Source organism: Thalassophryne amazonica, chromosome 14, assembly GCF_902500255.1.
Source record: "Thalassophryne amazonica chromosome 14, fThaAma1.1, whole genome shotgun sequence".
In the NCBI taxonomy this organism is placed as follows: Eukaryota; Metazoa; Chordata; class Actinopteri; order Batrachoidiformes; family Batrachoididae; genus Thalassophryne; species Thalassophryne amazonica.
Window position 1 is genome coordinate 30315522 of NC_047116.1, and position 20551 is coordinate 30336072.

Genomic DNA, 20551 nt, shown 5'->3' on the forward strand with positions numbered 1-20551 from the left:
CCAGAGGTGGTGCAACAAATACTAGTGATGTGTTGGAGCGTTCTTTTGTTTTTCATGATTCCATAATTTTTTCCTCAGAATTGTATGATTCCATATTTTTTTCCCTCTGCTTGGTCTAAAAAAGTAACCGTTACTGACTGCCACAATTTTTTTCCCCTGATTTCTTATAGTGTTTCTTAAACCCAGAAAGTTGCCATTTGAAATGACTTTAGTTTTGTGTCATGTCTGTGATCTGCTTTTTTTTCTACAAAATTAAACAACTGAATGAACATCCTCCGAGGCCGGTGATTCCATAATTTTTGCCAGGGGTTGTACAGTTTTCGCAGCGGGCCAAATTTTAGCTGCAAATTTGTCATTTTTAAACAAAGATTTCTCCGCTGAATTACAAATTTGTGCTTGCAGAGTTACTTTACTGAATTCATAAGGGTTTTATAAATACATATCAGCTATTTCTTTCTGAGATCTGACCATTTATTTCAATGCAGGTCTACTTTAAGTGACAAAACAAACCCACTCATCACTCACCCATCTTCAACTGCTTACGCCAATTAAGGGTCGTGGGGAGCTGGCGCCTATCCCAGCAATAATGGCATGAGGCGGGGTACACCCTGGACAGGACGCCAGTCTGTCACAGGGCCACATATAGACAAACCAAACCCTCTAAGGGCAATTCTGATTATTCATCCACATGTCGAGTTGGCCAAGTGGTTAATGCGCTTGGTTTCAGTTCAGAAGGTTCCAGGTTCAAATCCCACCCCTGTCACATTTCTTCATGTAATGTGGAGTTGTCAGGAAGGGCATCCGGCGTAAAACTTGTGCCAATTCAACATGCAGATCCACCTTGGATTTGCTGTGGCGACCCCAAGTGCAAACAAGGGAGCAGCCGAAGGGACTTACTATGTCGAGTTGGGGGGAAAAAAAAATCAGCCAAAGGACCTGCAATTACAACAAACTGCCACTAGATGGAGGGACCAATATTAGAAAAGTCACAGAACCTCGAACTTCTAAGCTTTACATGACACCTAATTTCTGTGAATTGACAAAGCAGAAATGCCACACAGCACTGACTCTTAACACCAGATGTTTTCTGGTGAGTTTTACAGCTGCTTGCGTATGGACCTAGTATGATGCATGTTGCAGCATTTTAATCTCTCACTGGGAGAAAGCTGGTGGTGAGAAGCCACAGCTGCTCAACTGTGGAATTTCACTGACGCATTTATTGTTGTATTGCTGTAACACTGCCAGCCACCACATACGAGGAAGTAGCCAAAATATTGGTGAGAAGCTTTCTTTTTTTATTTATTACCTAAGGCCATTGGGTATTGTGAAGGCTTTATGTCTGTCCCTAAGTCCTGTCCTGTTACTGCCAGTCTTCAAATTCACAGGGAACATTCTTGGGACACAGACCTTGGACAAGTTCAAAGATGGCTAACTTTGACCTATTTTAAGAGGTTAAAGTCACATTCTGTTCGTGGTGTGTTTTTTGAGGGGCGAGGGATCACAGCCAATCAGAGTAGAGCGGCACTGTGATGTCAGTGGCAGAATTCTCTCTGCTGCTCCAAAACCGCTTCATATACAACCCCTGGCAAAAATTATGGAATCACCGGCCTCGGAGGATGTTCATTCAGTTGTTTAATTTTGTAGAAAAAAAGCAGATCACAGACATGACACAAAACTAAAGTCATTTCAAATGGCAACTTTCTGGCTTTAAGAAACACTATAAGAAATCAGGAAAAAAAAAATTGTGGCAGTTAGTAACGGTTACTTTTTTAGACCAAGCAGAGGAAAAAAATATGGAATCACTCAATTCTGAGGAAAAAATGATGGAATCATTAAAAACAAAAGAACGCTCCAACACATCACTAGTATTTTGTTGCACCACCTCTGGCTTTTATAACAGCTTGCAGTCTCTGAGGCATGGACTTAATGAGTGACAAACAGTACTCTTCATCAATCTGGCTCCAACTTTCTCTGATTGCTGTTGCCAGATCAGCTTTGCAGGTTGGAGCCTTGTCATGGACCATTTTCTTCAACTTCCACCAAAGATTTTCAATTGGATTAAGATCCAGACTATTTGCAGGCCATGACATTGACCCTATGTGTCTTTTTGCAAATAATGTTTTTGCTCTATGGCAAGATGCATTATCATCTTGAAAAATGATTTCATCATCCCCAAATATCCTTTCAATTGATGGGATAAGAAAAGTGTCCAAAATATCAACGTAAACTTGTGCATTTATTGATGATGTAATGACAGCCATCTCCCCAGTGCCTTTACCTGACATGCAGCCCCATATCATCAATGACTGTGGAAATTTACATGTTCTCTTCAGGCAGTCATCTTTATAAATCTCATTGGAACGGCACCAAACAAAAGTTCCAGCATCATCGCCTTGCCCAATGCAGATTCGAGATTCATCACTGAATATGACTTTCATCCAGTCATCCACAGTCCACAATTGCTTTTCCTTAGCCCATTGTAACCTTGTTTTTTTCTGTTTAGGTGTTAATGATGGCTTTCATTTAGCTTTTCTGTATGTAAATCCCATTTCCTTTAGGCGGTTTCTTACAGTTCGGTCACAGACGTTGACTCCAGTTTCCTCCCATTTGTTCCTCATTTGTTTTTTGTGCATTCTCGATTTTTGAGACATATTGCTTTAAGTTTTCTGTCTTGACGCTTTGATGTCTTCCTTGGTCTACCAGTATGTTTGCCTCTAACAACCTCCCCATGTTGTTTGTATTTGATCCAGAGTTTAGACACAGCTGACTGTGAACAACCAACATCTTTTGCAACATTGCGTGATGATTTACCCTCTTAAGAGTTTGATAATCCTCCTTTGTTTCAATTGACATCTTGTGTTGGAGCCATGATTCATGTCAGTCCACTTGGTGCAACAGCTCTCCAAGGTGTGATCACTCCTTTTTAGATGCAGACTAATGATCTGATCTGATGCAGGTGTTAGTTTTGGGGATGAAAATTTACAGGGTGATTCCATAATTTTTTCCTCAGAATTGAGTGAGTCCATATTTTTTTTTTTTTTTTTTTTTCCCTCTGCTTGGTCTAAAAAGTAACCGTTACTGACTGCCACAATTTTTTTTTCCTGATTTCTTAGTGTTTCTTAAAGCCAGAAAGTTGCCATTTGAAATGACTTTAGTTTTGTCATGTCTGTGATCTGCTTTTTTTCTACAAAATTAAACAACTGAATGAACATCCTCCGAGGCCGGTGATTCCATAATTTTTGCCAGGGGTTGTAACATGTTTCTCATATTATGTAAAAGAGGGCAAGAAATAAACACTTCTAAAACTGAAAACGCTGTTTTTGGAAACTGATCACACCTTAAGTGATTTACAAGACATTTTGCGGACGTTAGCATGGTGACGTCACACTGCCGCCGAAATGGGTGAACTTAAGCTACCATACAAAAGTACTGATGTGGTACTGGTGGAGGATCCAGGAAACTAGTCTGTCTTGTTGGAACCAGATCTGAGTGGACAAGCATTTGTCTCAAGTTAGGCGGCCGTTTATAGACCACCTACAGAGCTTCATTAAGAATATTTTTCAATTGTGGATCTGTATTCACAATGTGCCAATGTTTTTTTGTTTTTTTTCTTCTTCTCCTCAGGATGTTTTCAATATCCTTACCCTGAGCTGAGTATTTCAAATATCATCTAGGCACATTTGTCATCCTTCTGTATCTTTTGTTTTTAAGATGCTCCTCTTGTGTAACTGAGTCAAATCTGTCTCTTCCTCCTCTTATCCACTTTTCCCTGTAGCCTCTAATTTTGAAGCGACACTCCAGTTCATCTGCTTGATTTATATAGTCTGTTTTGTACAAATCCTCCTAACCCAGTTGAATTGACTAATTGGTAAACTTTTCTTCAGGTGTGGGGATGAAAAGAGTCAGCAAGCAAAAAGATTATTTATCAGTGTCTTTTCTATATAGATCTGTGATAAGTGTATTTTGCTCACATCTGATTAAAATGTCCAAGAAGCTTATCTGTGACTGACTATGGCTCAAAGCAAACTTTAAGTGTTGAGTTATATTAAGTAACTCATAAAAGTTCATAAGACTTTGAACTGAACCCTCATAAATCATGAAAACATCAACATAACTTTTCCAAAGTTTTATGTGGCTTTAGAATGGATTACTCTGAGCACAAATTCATTTTCAAACATGGCCACATACAATGAGCTGAAGTTTGGAGACATCTTACTTCCCATGGCTGTGCCCTTACATTGTTTATATGCTCAAACATAAAAATATTTTTGAAAAGCACGGTTTCTGCTAGAGGTGGGCGATACCGGGAATTTTGGTATTGATCCGATGCCAAGTTAAATACAGGCCCAGTATCGCCAATACCGATGCTTTTTCATATTTTAGCTTCATAGATCTAAAAGACCTAAGATAGAATTTCGCAAAACTTTGTATGTGACAGGAAAATACTTTATTATCACAATCAACACTTTTGTTTAAAAAATCACTCAACACAACTTAAAACAAAATCTCCTGAGGTAGAGGGCTGACAAACCACAATACAAGGGTGCGCTGCTCCATGTTGTGTGACGCAGCGCTGCTCTTACAGAGGAGACTTTGATGAATCTGCATGCGCAGCAGTCAGTGCGTGCAGGAGAGAAAAAAGCTTGAATATCGATCCTTTTTGTTGTGTGTTGGGGGGTTTGGCTGGATGTTTTTTGTTTTGTTTTCTTTTCTTTGCTCTCCAGGTGGTATGCAAACTGGGTTTTGTCTGTGGAGAAGGTGCTGGCAGAAGAGTCCGTCACCCTCATCAGCATTATTAGCTGCACCTGTGGAGGATGTTCACGTGCAGGCCTATTGACTCGCAGCACCTGTGGATGATGCTCACGTGTAAACTTAGACTTTCAGCTGAAGCAGATAATGAGATGGCGTTCTGCATTTAAGCCATGAGTGGTTCAAGCAGAATTGCCGGGAACTCGACCTTGTGACGTTCGTTTGAGACGCTGAGGACCGCACCAGGATTTGACACATCGTGCCTGTGAAGGACGGGTGAGGGACACATGCTGTCAGCACACATCAGAGGTGATTATTGTCTGAATGATCGTTAATAGTAATTTGGCATTTTGTTACGCAGTATATTTGAACATTGAGAATTGTGCAGTTTGCTTCTCACTGCTGTGGCGTACGGACTGATGATCCTCCACCTGTTGTGAGAAGCTGCTTATTTACATAAAGCTTAAATTCAGACCTGAATGTGTTGCTGATAGTGTGGGCCTCAGTGATATTTGCTGTAGCTCTGACTTACCTCACCTTTTCCATCCTTCAGAGTCAGTTTGTCGTGTCCACCTGGGGGGTGTTTGGCGGTGAATCTGAGTCCAGAAGCGCCGAGGCTCGATCCTTTTGGGCGCTGGAGAGCGCGCCGTCCTTCACTCCGCCAGACAAACCAAATTTTATGTTGTACACTAATTATTGCACTGGAGGGGAAATAAAATCGTTTTGTTTGTGGAACCGCTTTCTGGTTATTTAGCGCTGGGTTCGGTCAGACGTTGGTCCGCTCCTCAACCTGCGTCTGCACATAACACTTTTTTACACAAGGATCATTCAATATCGATATTAGGATCGATCTGCCCACCTCTAGTTTCTGCCAGTTCTCTTATACACAGAGTGGAGGAAAGCGTTCCATAAGGTCTCTTGTTCAGAGACCTTGTAAGTGCTTCCAAGCCTCCTATGTGATCCACATTGGTGAACAAATTTTGTATGTCCAATGTAACAAGCTGAGTAGCCTGCAGGCTTTTATTATTTTTTTTATGTTCACTGCAGTAGCTTTGCACCTGGTGATGTGCGTATATCTACCCTGATTGATATCTTATAGCTGAAACATCTTAAAATGTCCATTTCTTAATGCCTATTACCCTTAAAGTTTCCCAGTTCCTGCCACTGTTTTACCTATAATACAGAAGCAAAACTAGGAGCTGTATTAGAGGCCGCTAGATGGCGCTGCATCCATTTGGGAATGACACTTTAAAATGCAAAAATAACATTTACTTTTAGCAGTACTTAATGTTCGAAATGATCAGTACAGAATTTCATCAACTAACTTAACAAATAGTAATCATCTTGAAATAAAGAACAGTAGATATTCTAGACCATTTACACTTAGGGGACAAAAAGTTTGCAAAAAATTGTACTTTAAATATTTGATACTGAATGCTATTTCCTCGCAGAAAGCAATTTTCACAATAATGGAATAGCCTCTTTATATAAAAGTATTTGACAGTGGTTCAAATTTCACCAATTTATCTTCATCTGAAAAAGTTTTATAAATGTAAAATGCGTAATTAATCACTGCATATTCACAATTGGACTAATCAGTTAGTCACAGCATACATCACTGTTCATTAAATTTGGACAAAGCCAGTCTTTTGGAGGCTTGTATGACTGTGATAAAACTACCAAACTACTGTTTTTTTCTGATAACTTATTTTTGTATGTTTTCTTTATTTTTTACCTTTTTTTTCACATTTTGTATTGTATTGACCTCTTTCAATAACTTTATCTATTCTGTGACATCTGGGAGGATAAACCCTACAGACAACATGAGTAAAAAAAAAAAAAAAAATCCAGATGGAATTAGAAAAATGTTCAACTGAAGAAAACAAACCCCAGAATAAACACATTGCATTACACTGTAATAATTCCAACTATTCTAGACTTTTAAGAAAGGCAAAGATTGTAGACCTACCTTGGGCTATGTTAGCGTTGGTTTAAGCCACAGAATACATCATACCTTTATTTGGAACACTGAGAATTTGTAAATCAAATGACATGACTTAGAGGTTTTTGTTGTTTCACAAGTTCCAAGTAAGCTGTATGCATTTTGATAATGGTCTTAATTATTTTGGTAAACGTATGACAACAGAAAGAATGTTATAGCAGAATTAGGGAATAACCCTGTTGTGTCTGATAATTTGCAGACGTTAATGCTGGATTTTACGGTCGCAAATTTGAGTTTTACCGGTAACATGTTAGCGGAACCGGTAAAACGGCATTTTGCACATTCACGTGAATGTGCAAAATGAAGAGAAAAGGAGAAGTGGTAAGGCAAAGGCAGCATATTGTGATTGGGCCTTAATCTGCATTGTCTGTCCAACCACCTACAAATGGGTACCGATCTCATCTGGGGAAGTCTACCTGAGTCGCATGAGCATCCTGCCCAGGAGTCGTCGTCGTTTGCATGCCAAAGTTGGACGGGAAAAAGTACCACAAGATTTTAATCAAAGCTTAGTTTTGTCCAGCTGTAGTGTTATTCTGTTCTTATAAGAATAAACAGAGTGGACTGAGTTGGGTTGATTGACCAGTTTTTATTTACTGCTATTGGACTGTTTATCCATCTGTTCTGGACAGGTTTGTCATCACATTTTCCATATGTCCATCCCTCTTTCTACACATTTTCCAGAAGACAGTTTAAGATTACCTCTCAAATTTTAGGGCACATGGTATTACCATCTATTCTTATTGGCTTTGGTCTCACAAGGTCAGTCAGTTGAAGCATTTTTTAAAAGTCAAATGTCTTTAACATTAAGAGCTGCTGTACATAACTGATAGTTGGTATATATGTTACATAGCTGAATTTCACTGGTTTTAGGGTTACAGCGCCAACTGTCATCTGTTACCCTCAAATCACTTGAGTGAGGAATTGATACTCACTGGTGTTATACTGTACAAAATGGATTTATGCCCAAATTGGTATTTCTATTATTCCAGCAAACCTACTGAAGCTAGAAATATACCATGGGCTGAAGGTTAATGACTTCATGATGGCTATTTTTTTCTTTTGTTTCTTTGTGCCTAAATTAGTTTAAAATGCTAATCGGTTATTGAATTTTTCAATTTTCAGTAAATTATCAATGTCCAAAATTGCACTGGCTATAATATTTTTTAGCAGTGATCTATAATTATAAATTTTAATGGCACGAATGCAAATAAAGAAAATATACACAAAACACAAATTTACAGACTAAATCATCAAAATTAATTTTCAGATTCTACATTATTTGATGCAAAGGTACAACTAGTTTAGTGCAACCTTAACAACTGGCGCGCACAGTCATGAGTAGTATTTGCGCAGCAGTCACATGGTAGCAACTCAGTGCATTCACACATCTACACGTGGTGAAGACAACTTGCTTACCAGTAAATTCAAACCGAGCATCAGAACAGGGAAGATAAAGAATTTAAGTGACTTTGAAAGCAGTGTGGTTGTTGGTGCCAGACAGGCTGGTCTGAGTATTTCAGAAACTGCTGATCTACTGGGATTTTCACACACAACCATCTCTAGGGTTTACAGAGAATGGTGCGAAAAAGAGAAGATATCAAGTGAGCGGCAGTTGTGTAGATGAAAATGCCTTGTCAGGTTAGAGAAGAGTGGGCAGACTGGTTGAATGGGCGACTGTGTGATGCCAATATGTCAATATGGACCAACATCTGAGGAATGTTTCCAACACCTTGTTGAATCTTTGCCATGAAGAATTAAAGCAGTTCTGCTGGCAAAATGGGGTCCAATCCAGTACTAACAAGGTGTAACTAATAAAGTGGCAGTGAAAGTATGTCATTCATTACTATGTGTGTGCCATAATAAGCAAACATCATGATAAAGTTTGACAATTATTTACAGTGTTTGAGTATATTAAAGTCTACCAAACTCAGCACTAATAAACTGAAAACTACGAATGTCTTTGAACCTCTCGCAATATGTTACATCAACACTGGTTATGATGGAGTTCCCCCTTCACCTAAAATTCACTGACAACTCAATACTTCATTTGACAATAAATGGAAGTTAAATGTGATGCAGTTGGAACACTGAAGCACAGATTTCTGTAAATACTGATAATATTCCAGCAATAAGCTCAGATCCAACTGACCCAAATGCAGAACTACGTCTCAAACTAGTTCAACATGGTTTAATATTTGTTTAGCTCTACACACAAACAACAGTGTCTAAGGGGATATCTTTAAGGCAAAAACTGAGTACAAGAATAAAGTAAATATTTCATGGCAACATAAAACAGCCTGGGAAGATCTAATTATACTGCGGCAACCAGTAACAAATGTGATACTCCTACAAGCATCAATCAATGTTTGTTGATGAGTTAAACCAGTTCTCTGTAGATTTAATAAAGTGATGATAACAGAAATGTGAGTCTGTAAAAATCCCCTGCAGGAGGACCCACAGCCGTCACTGAGGATGCTGTCGCTAAAAGTCTTTCTAAACTGCAAGCCAAACAAGGCCACTGGCCCAGATGCCTGACAAGCCCTGTCGACTCAAAGACTGTGCTCCTCAATTAAAAGTTTTCTCCAGACTTTTTAATTCCCTCCTGTCACAGGAGTGCCCAAATCTTGGAAATTCTCCATAATAAGGCCTATACCAAAAAAAGCCAGGGGCAAGCAACCTGAAGATTTTCAGCCCATTGCCATAACCTCCATATTATGCAAAACTATGGAGATAGTTTTAGTTGACCTCCTGACCACCCCAGTGGTCCGGTAAACTAGACCCTCTACAGTTTACCTATATAGTGCAGCAATAACTGAAACAATACTTCACATGGTGATATAAGCACCAAATCCAGCACAAATTCTCCTTAGACATTGCTCTTTTGAAAAAACTTGATGGGCCACTTGAATTTCAATAGGCGCCACGTAGGGGTCAATTGAAGATTACCAGGGGTTAAAATATAAAAATGCTCCAATCATATTGAATACTATACCACATATCTGCCTGATCATAACAATTCCAAAAAGGTATAGTTTGGACTAGACTGAATGTTATTGAGTAAAAACCTTAAGAATGGTGACAAAGGTCAATTTCAGTTAAAGTTGCTCCAATTTTAGTAAAAAAAATTGTGCAAATTGGTGATTGATCTACTTGGATTAATAAATGGAATAGTTTTGAGACTGTGTTGAATGCTGGTCTCTAAAGTAAAGGTCAACTAATGTTGATTCCATTGAATTCTAGGACATGTGACATATGTTACCCTGTAACTGATAACTAAGCATGATACATGGTGCAAACTATTCCTTTTTGAAACCCTATTAACTCAACCAATAATTGCATCACCTTTGAACAAAATTGGAGCAACTCTAACTTTTGACCCCTGTACAACTGAACTTTTGTCACCATTCTTGTTCTTCTTACCCCATAACTCTATAGAATTCAGTCATAGTCCAAACTATACATTTTTGTAATATTTACAATCATACAAATGTGGCATAATTTTCAATATGACTGGAGCATTTTTATATTGACCCCTATATAATTATTCAATTGACACCCTACATGGCCGCCTATTGAAACTTAAGTGGCCCGTCGGTTTTTTCTAAAAGAGTAATATCTAAGGTGTACTTGCCAAATTTGGTGCTTCTATCACCAGTTGAAGGATTCCTCTGTAAATATTCTGTTATCTGCTGCACTAATAACAGGGACAAAGGTACTGAGGATGCTGTTGTTGATCTTGTTAGTGATCTCAAAGCACCTCTCACTTGCTAAAGCATACGCTCAGGTTGTTTGTAGACATCAGTTCAGCTTTTATTCTATGAATTACACATTCTTCTGAAAAGGCTGACTGATTTAAATGTGGAAAAGGGCCTGATGCTCTGGATCAGACTTTCTGTCTTATCACCCTCAAAGGATCTGTGCTAACAATATTGTGTCAAGAGAGCTCATTATAAGCACTGGCTGCCCATGGGGTAGCATTCTTGCACTGTTACTCTTCTGTTCTCTCTTTTACAAATGAATTTGCACTCAATGACACAAATTTTAAATTGATTAAATATGCGGATTACATGGCCCTAATCGGCCTGCTACAGTAATCTGCCTCTTCTGGTGAAGCCTCCTATCTTGCCCACGCTAAGGCTCTTGAAGCTTGGTGTCTCAATCAGCTAGAAATCATGTGTCTAAAACAAAGGAGCTTGTTTTTTTTTTTTTTACACAAAGCAAGAACTGACAGTACAGCCAGTTTCACTCGATGGCCAGCTTGTTGAAACGGTGGAAACTTTAACTATCGCGGTACAGTCCTTGACAGTAGTTAGAGCTTCTCTGAAAACCCCGATTTATTTTTAGGAAATGCTCACAGCGACTCAGTCTTCTTAGAAGATTAAGCTGTCTTGGTGTCAATCTGCAGATTTTAGAGCTTGTGTATTCTGCACATATTGAGTATTTTAACATTTCATCTTTGTGTTTGGTTTAGTCACTTGAGTTGTAACTGTAAGGACAAACTAAACAGAATTGTAAAAATGGCGAGGAAATTGTGGGAAAACCCCAGAAGTCTCTGGCCCACATTTACACTGACAGGACAAGGAGGAAAGCTCAGAGAGTTTGAGCTCCTGAAGTCGGGGAGGTGCTACAGAGCTCCTCTGGCCAAAGGTTCTTTAAAAAAATCTTTTATACCAAATGCCGACGCCATTATGAACTCAACAAAGTGACCAACCCACAGACAAAACCTGAACTGCTTTACTTCTGTTTTATTTATTTTACTACTTACAAACAGTAAGAACACTTGTTTTAATTTCATTACAGTTAAGATGTTACACAAAAACTTGATAGCATGAAATAGATTCTGGATTTATTTAAAACATGTGTTCCATCTGTGCCACACATCCAGCATGCACGGAGATCATCAAATGGGGTTCAGACAGTCACAACTATATCGATAAGGGATAATCAAAGAGCTCACATTTACAAAATAACTGGAAAGTCAGAATACATTGATAACATATTTAAATGGTTTATGAATAAAAATGAACTTGTATCTTATTTCTCTTATTTGACTAGTTTTCACATGGTGAAGCCAAAGATTTAAGCTGAAGCTTTAGCGTCACTAATCAATGAACAATAGACCGACAAAAGATCAGTCAGTGCTGAACCTGTAGACGATTATAACCAAACCCAGATTATAGCATCCACATACTGAACATCTTAATGCAATTACTTATTAGTATTGTATAGCACAGTGACATAACACCCAGAGCTCAGATTACATGGTCATAATGCTCTTGATGTGTTCGTGTGATTACAGTCACGTTGAATTGACTATGGTACAGACACATTTATCTCTTGGAGCATCTTTGAGGAAAAAATATCTGTAATGCAGGATGGCAGGTACGACAGAGGCAACCACAAGAACTTTGCATCCCATCCAACAGAATACCGAGTGCGAGGATGAACAGCGGAAATGGCATGTTCCATACAGCTGACCACCTTCATCAGGTCCCCATCCAGCAATTGGTTAAACCTTCCATCTAGTTTGCTGAATGCTGAAAATGAATGCATGCAGTTTAATTTAGGCATCTAAATAAATGATTCAACAAATTTTTTTTCAACATTACAAACTGTCATACTTGCTTATACATGCTTTAAAACATATGGGATAGTCACAATTTTACAAAAAAAAAAAAAACTACAGTAGCAAGTAAGGCATTAAACGTTGATAGTTATTTCCACTGTAACATTGGACTTTAAAGGAAGCTTTTTGTTTGAGCGAATTGTCCAAATAGGGCATTATAGAAATTACAGCACTTTAACAGGTGCTCTGCAAATCTCTTGGGCAGGGGTATGTGTGTGGTGTGTGAAGAATCCTCATTAAAGCTAATTTTAATAGCTGGTTGCGAATCTTTTACACATGATCAAGTTTGGTGATGTCATGAGCTGCGCTACGACGGGTGATTGAGAACTTGAGGAAAAAAGCATTTCTCAACATTGTACCCAATGAGTCAAAATGTCACACATTCTTGAGAAATGCTGGTTTCTCAGAATGAAAAACATGGAGAACCATGACCTACTTTTTTGGGTCAGGCTTGAAACTTCTCAATCACTCCTCATATCTTTTGAGATTTTCCCCCAAGTTGCTCTGGCCTGGCCACATTCCATGCTGTGTCCTTCTGTTCAGGCACACCGCTCGGCAAAAGTCACAAAATATTTTCCCGACAACTTGGTGGACTCCCACCCTAGTGTAATTCCATATAAAGTACAGTTGAACTTATGACAGTTGAACACTCCATCCTCAACTCTTGATAACTTGAGATAATTCCTTCAGTTTGGCATGGAAAAATGTACAGTGAAACAGCGCCCAACTGTCTCAGTTGAGGTCCTGCTAATTTTGAACATGTTAAAACTGACGCGTTTAGTCGACCTTTCCCGACTTGTGCTGATACAACTGGTCCGGGTGGTGGAGGCAGCAGACTCAGCAGTTCATCCCATACTCTCCTATCCCCGGCCAGGCCCTCTGGCTGCTCCTGGGGAACCCCTTGGTGTCCCCCAGCCAGCTGGAAGATGTAATCCCTCCAAGCAAGTCTATGATTTTTATTTTTATTGTCACTGACAGTGGCAGCTTGTCAGAGTTCATACTGACAGTTAATAGAAACATATTGCAAATGCCACAACTGAAATCAAGTTCAAATTTATGTAATTGACAAATGGTGAGGAAATAGCAGACATCACATTCCATTTGTGCATTTACTATTCATCCTGTAAAACAGGAAGTGGGTGTGAGTTTATATGACGTTCACATTCTTCACCCAATCTGATGTAAATACCCTCAAATCAAAGATGAAATTCTGTCAACATTGTCTTGCATACTCATTGTAAAAATGAAATATTGAACACATACTTTATTTTCTGAGCTCCAATGAGCAGCACACAATAAACACAAAGTAACTCACCCCTCTCCAGAAAACCAGGCCCATAGTCATCCTTCACATCCTGAGGTAATCTGTCCCAGATCTTGCTCAGGTCATCTTTAATCAGCTTTGTGTTAGTCACATTTGTTTTAAAGAACCCTGGTTCAATGCATAACACTTGACACCAAATTGTGCCATGTTAACCTGAAACACAAAACAGCATGCTATGAATCAAAAAGTATTCATGCTAGTTTCATGTGTTAACATTTTATTAGTTTTCTCTTCTCTCACCTCAGAGTATCATTGAACGCCTCCACTCCATACTTGACACACAATATGGTCCTCCAAATGGGGGAGATTCTCCCAAAAACACTGGCAACATTCACCACCCTGCCTCTGGCCTTCTTGAGTAATGGGAGGACACCCAGTGTTACATCAATGACCCCGCACAGGTTGACATTGAGCATGATCTTGTAGTCATCTATGTGAGCCAGTCATTGGGAGCAGACGGTAAAAGAAACTCCGGCGTTGTTTACCGACAGCCCAAAGCCCTGATGTAGCACAACCATAGCAAATTTAGATAAGCTTACATTTTGAGATCTCTGTCAGGGATCTGCTTTATGTTCATATAGTTCCAATCTGGTTTTGGATGTGTTGGCTTTTAGGATAAATAAAAACAGTCCCTGTGGTACATGCTTTTTTGCAGATGATATTGTGCTATGCAGCATCTAAAGCAGAAGTCTCAAACCAGTTCCAGAAAGGGCCAAGAGGGTGCAGGCTTTCTGTGCAATCACCTGCTGGAGTGGGTGGTTGCACAGATAACCTGCACCCTCTCAGCCCTTTCTGGAACCAGTTGAGACCTCTGATCTAAAGGGTGTAAGTAAAGAGGAAACTAGAAGAAAGGTGAAAGCCTTTTGGAAGACAGGGGATTGAAAATTAATAAGAAAGGGTTAGGGTAAAAAGTGTTTGCAGAGGGTACCTGAAGTAGCAGGCATTAAAAAAAAAGAAACAAAAAGGCAAAGTAGGAGACAGCAGCAACAGATGACTAGGTGGGTCCGGGAGCATGCTCACCTTGGAAAAATTGACAGGTTATCATTTTAACAAGTTTAGGACACCTCAGATTCTCCTTCCCACTGGAGTGGATTCTATCTGTAAATATGAGACACTGTCAGGATGAAGATGATTACACTTGACAGTGTTACATGTAGTGTTTCGTTACTGATTTTAATGTGCTGAATGCCAGTAGCCACCTGTCTATCATCAAACAACTAAATAAAAATACATATCAAAGCTCTCAGGTCTCAGTCATTGAACAACCAAATCTTATTGATATCCCAGAGGCAGTGAAACAACTGAGGGTGTGAAAAGCTCCAGGGATTTGTAGCATTGGAGCTGAGCTCTTCCAGGTGGGTGGAGATGCTGTTCTCCTGGAATTGCAAAATTTTTTTCTTCCAATCTGGGAGACAGATGTTATCTCTTCAGATTGAAGGACAGGACTTGCTGTCCCAATCTGGAAAGGAAAGGGTGATTGTATGGACTGTAACAACTATGGGGTATAACAATGCTCTCTGTGCCAGGAAAGGAGCTTGCAAGGGTCATTCCCAAAAGGATTCAGTTTCAACTACTTGCTGCTTGGCAATTGGAACTGTCTGGCTTCACACTCAACAAGTCAACAGTTGACCACATTTTAGCCCTGCGGTTACTCATAGAACATAAGTGTGAGCATCGGCAGTGCTTGTTTGCAGCCTACAGTGTATCCAGAAAGTATTCAGTGCTTCAATTAATTTTTCCTCAAAATTCTACATACAATACCCAATATGACAATGTGGAAAAAAGTTTTTATGAGATTTTGCAAATTTATTATCAATAAATAAATTAAAAAAAAACTAAGATCACATGGTCATATGTCTTCACAGCCTTTGCAATGAAGCTCAAAACTGATCTCCAGTGCATCCTGTGTTCCACTGATAATCCTTGAGATATTTCTACAGATTAAGTGCAGTCCACCTGGGGTCCTCAGTTGACAGTGCATGTCAGAGCACAAACCAAGCATGAGGTCAAAGGAATTGTCTGTAAACCTCAGAGAAAGACAGGTCTCGAGGCACAAATCTGGGGAAGGGTACTGTTAGAAATTTCAAATATGTTACCAATTATAATGTCTCTATACCCACGTGGGCGGCGACAGTGAGACCTGGAGGGGGGTGATTGGAAAGCATGGCCTCCCTGATCTGAACCCGAGTGGTGTTCAGTTGTTGGACTTCTGTGCTAGTCACAGTTGTCCATCACGAACACCATGTTCGAGCACAAGGGTGTCCATAAGTGCACGTGGCACCAGGACACCCTGAGTCAGAGGTCGATGATCGACTTTGTAGTTGGATCATCTGACCTTCGGCCACGTATCTCGGAACTCGAGTGAGAGAGGGGCAGAGCTCTCGATCGATCACCACCTGGTGGTGAGTTGAATCCACTGGGAGGGGAGGAAGCCGGTCAGACCTGGCAGGCCCAAACGTATCGTGAGGGTCTGCTGGGGAATGACTGGCGGAACCCTCTGTCAACGCGGTCTTCAACTCCCACCTCCGGGGAGAGCTTCTCCCAGATCCCGGGGGAGGTTGGAGACCATGTTCTCCACCTCCATTGTTGATGCGGCTGCTCGTAGCTGTGGTCGCAAGGTCTCTGGTGTCTGTCGCGGCGGCAGTCCCCGAACCCGGTGGTGGACACCGGAAGGAAGGGATGCCGTCAAGCTGAAGAGTCCTACTTATCTTTGTTGGTAGGTGGGACCCTGGAGGCAGCTGACAGGCACTGGCAGGCCAAGCGTGCCGCAGCCCGTGCAGTCGCAGAGGCAAAAACTCGGGTCTGGGAGGAGTTCGGGAGGGCCACGGAGGAGGACTATCAGTCGGCCTCGAAGAGATTCTGGCAAACTGTCCGACGCCTCAGGAGGTGGAAGCAGCTCTCCACCAGCCTGTTACGGTGCAGGTGGGGAGCTGTTGACCCTGACTGGGGATGTTGTTGGGCGGTCGAAGGAATACTTCGAGGATCTCCTCAATCCCATCGTCACGTCTTCCGAAGAGGAAGCAGAGACTGGGGACTCAGAGGCGGACTCATCCGTTACCCAGGCCGAAGTCACCGAGGTGGTTAGAAATCTCCTCGGTGGCAAGGCTCCTGGGGTGGATGAAATCCGTCCTGAGTACCTTAAGTCTCTGGATGTTGTGGGACTGTCTTGGTTGACACGCCTCTGCAACATCGCGTGGCGATCGGGGACAGTGCCTCTGGATTGACAGACCGGGGTGGTGGTCCCTCTGTTTAAGAAGGGGGACCGGAGGGTGTGTTCCAACTATAGGGGGATCACACTCCTCAGCCTCCCCGGTAAGGTCTATTCCAGAGTACTGGAGAGGAGAATTCGACCGATGGTTGAACCTCGGATTCAGGAGGAGCAGTGTGGTTTTCATCCTGGTCGCGGCACACTGGACCAGCTCTACACGCTCCATCGGGTGCTCGGGGGTTCATGGGAGTTCGCCCAACCAGTCCACATGTGTTTGTGGATCTGTAGAAGACATTCAACCGTGTTCCTCGGGGCACCCTGTGGGGGGTGCTCCGGGAGTACGGGGTCCAGGGTCCTTTGCTAAGCGCTATCTGGTCCCTGTACGACTGCAGCAGGAGCTTGGTTCGCATTGCCGGTAGTAAGTCAAACCTGTTTCCAGTGCAAGCTGGCCTCCGCCAGGGCTGCCCTTATCACCGGTTCTGTTCATTATTTTTATGGACAGAATTTCTAGGCGCAGCCAGGGTGTAGAGGGGGTCTGGTTTGGGAACCACAGAATCTCGTCTCTGCTGTTTACAGACAATGTGGTTCTGTTGGCTTTGTCAAATCAGGACCTTCAGCGTGCACTGGGGTGGTTTGCAGCCGAGTGTGAAGCGTCCAGGATGAAAATCAGCACCTCCAAATCTGAGGCCATGGTTCTCACCGGAAAAAGGTGCTTTGCCCTCTTCAGGTTGGTGGAGTGTCTTTGCCTCAAGTGGAGGAGTTTAAGTATCTCGGGGTATTGTTCACGAGTGAGGGACGGATGGAGCGTGAGATCAATAGACGGATTGGTGCAGCATCTGCAGTGATGCGGTCGCTGTATTGGACCGTCGTGGTGAAGAGAGCTGAGTAGGGGGGCAAAGCTCTCGATTTACCGATCGATCTATGTTCCGAACCTCACCTATGGTCATGAGATTTGGCTCATGACCGAAAGAACGAGATCGCGAGTACAAGCGGCCGAGATGAGTTTCCTCCACAGGGTGGCTGGGCACTCCCTTAGAGATAGGGTGAGGAGCTCGGAGTCGAGCCGCTGCTCCTCCACGTCGAAAGGGTCAGTTGATGTGGCTCGGGCATCTTTTCCAGATGCCCCTGGATGCCTCGCCAGAGAGGTGTTCCGGGCATGTCCCATTGGGAGGAGGCCCCCGGGAAGACCCAGGACACGCTGGAGGGACTACATCTCTCGGCTGGCTTGGGAACGCCTTGGGGTTCCCCCGGAGGAGCTGGAGGAGGTGTATGGTGATTGGGAGGTCTGGGCGGCTTTGCTTGAGCTGCTGCCCCCGCGACCCGACTCCGGATAAAGCGGAAGAGGATGGATGGATGGATGTCTCTATCCTGATTTTTCATATACATGTATATTTGTGTGATTTTTTTCTTTCCAAGTTACCCACTGAATCGCTTTGCCGATGAGACTGCTAATCTGCAGCACGAGGGGCACTGACGGTTCTGTTCTCTGCAACTGACAGCATAGCTTTGCAAATTCTTAGACATGGAAAATAATGCTTTAGCATCAGAAAAGGCTCTCTGGAAGTGTCACAATGTGCACCAAAATAAAGATGGCGTTTATGCCTGACCCTCGAGCAAACCAGTCCTGCCCCGCTGCGTCTTTAAGTGGGCTGCTGTTTTGAGTCATGGTAGGACTGGTTAATCATCTTTTTTTTTTTTTTAATGTTCGGGTTTCAGGCATATGCAAAAAAAACTACTGCAGAGCATGCTTAATTTGTGCAAAACACAACCCGCAGGGAAATGAGAGGCCAAAACGAGGGAAATTCCCAACATCTAAATACCCATTCCAAACAATTCACATGGACTTCATTGAATTGAACCAATGTGAGGGGAAAAAATTGTTTAGATTTGGTGAAATTGTACATTCATATGGTTGTGCGATGGGATCTCCGGTATCCCCCATTGTGGCCGATCTGTACATGGAGCAAGTGGAGAAGACAACCCTGACGTCTTTCACAGGCATTTCTCCCAGTCTCTGGTTCAGATATGTCGATGACACATGGGTTAAAATCAAGCAACAGGAGGTTGAAGACTATACAGAACACATCAACTCGGTGGATTCCAATATCAAGTTCACACGTGAGGATGCCAGAAACAACCATTTAGCCTTCTTGGACTGTGATATTACAATTGAGAGAAACAGCAGCTCCAGACAGGGGTTTACAGAAAACCCACTCACACTGACCAATATCTGCTCTTTGGCTCAAACCACCCCCTTGAACACAAGCTCGGGGTGATCAGGACTCTTCAACACAGAGCCCTACAGGTGCCCACAACTGCAGAGGGAAGGGCTAAAGAACAACAACTTGTATGGAAAGCCCTCACAATATGTGGGTACCCACAATGGTCCCTGGACAAAGTGCAGACGTCCCAGAAAACAGAGACCAGATAGACAGGAGACGGAGACAAGAAGAGTGTCTCTCCCTTATTTAGCAGGAGTAGGGGAAAACTACAGAGGATCTTCAGACAGCACAAAATCCCAGTTTACTTTAAACCGGTTAACACCTTGAGACAGAAATTAGTTCACCCTAAGGACAGGATCCCTAGTTACAAACAGAGCAATGTAGTGTATTCTATCAGATGTCAGGAAAACTGTAATGAATACTACATAGGTGAGACTAAGCAACCTTTACACAAAAGGCTATACCAGCACCGCAGAGAGGGCGCAAATGGACCTCAGTCTGCAGTTCATCTCCACCTTAAAGACACTAACCACACGTTTGAGGACAAGGAAGTTAAAATCTTAGCCAGAGAGAAGAAATGGTTTGAGAGAGGGGTCAAAGAGGCATTCTATGTGAACCGGTTGAAACCCAGCCTTAACCGGGGAGGGGGTCTGAGACACGCTTTGTCCCCTGTTTACAATGGGGTACTCAGGTCAAAGCAGTTTCAGTCTTTTGTTCATGGTAATGAGTCATTCACGTCATCAGGAGAATCGTAAAGGGAGCCATCAGGAGAGGCTTCCGTCCCATCATTAGGAGGGACAGCTGCCCTGTCATTAGGAGGGTGCTTACTAGAGCACAACAGGTGCTAATTAGAGCTATTGTTTAGTCACCAGCCTATAGCAGTCGGCCTCTCGGTAGGAGGGGACTGGTTAGGTTTAAAACTCCAGCTTTTGTGGCTTCTGTTTTATTCTTCTCTACAAGAGTCAAGACAGAAGTCAGACTACCGGAGCAAGAATTTTAGCTTAGGAAGCTTCTGCGATTTGAAGCGAAACGCCTTGCGTCAAGCAACCCAGTCCAGTCAAAGATTCAAGCTTCTCTACTATGGAAACCACCTGGACAACTGAGAGCCTACACAGATACATTCATATAACGCCCAGCTAAGAAACTGGGCTTACGCCATTTGAAATTCTGTACGGCAGGCTCTACAGGTTACAAAACTTACAAGTAATAACGGGGCCTGAGAGTGAAAGTGAGGGATTAGTTGATTATATGAGACGAGTGTTGTCCCACAAGAATATTATACACTCTAACAAGCTGCCAGAGTCTCCTGTTTCTGTGCAGGACGCTGAGAATCCGATCCAGGTTGGCGATTGGGTGCTGATAAAGGCCATTAAGAGAAAGAACTGGTCATCTCCAAAGTGGGAAGGTCCATTCAAAGTGC

At 42.1% G+C, this 20551-nt stretch overlaps 1 protein-coding gene and 1 long non-coding RNA gene across 2 annotated transcripts in view; both read right to left on the reverse strand.

The window, feature by feature from the left end:
• LOC117524512 (retinol dehydrogenase 7-like) overlaps positions 1 to 20551 on the reverse strand; it is a 60058-nt gene that overhangs the window by 24964 nt on the left and 14543 nt on the right. The gene's annotated exons all lie outside the window — the stretch shown is intronic.
• Positions 11930 to 13834, reverse strand: LOC117524513. The gene is made up of 2 exons (XR_004564785.1): positions 13693 to 13834; positions 11930 to 12288 (listed from the first exon to the last, which is right to left on the reverse strand). It is a non-coding gene; the product is annotated as an uncharacterized LOC117524513 (long non-coding RNA).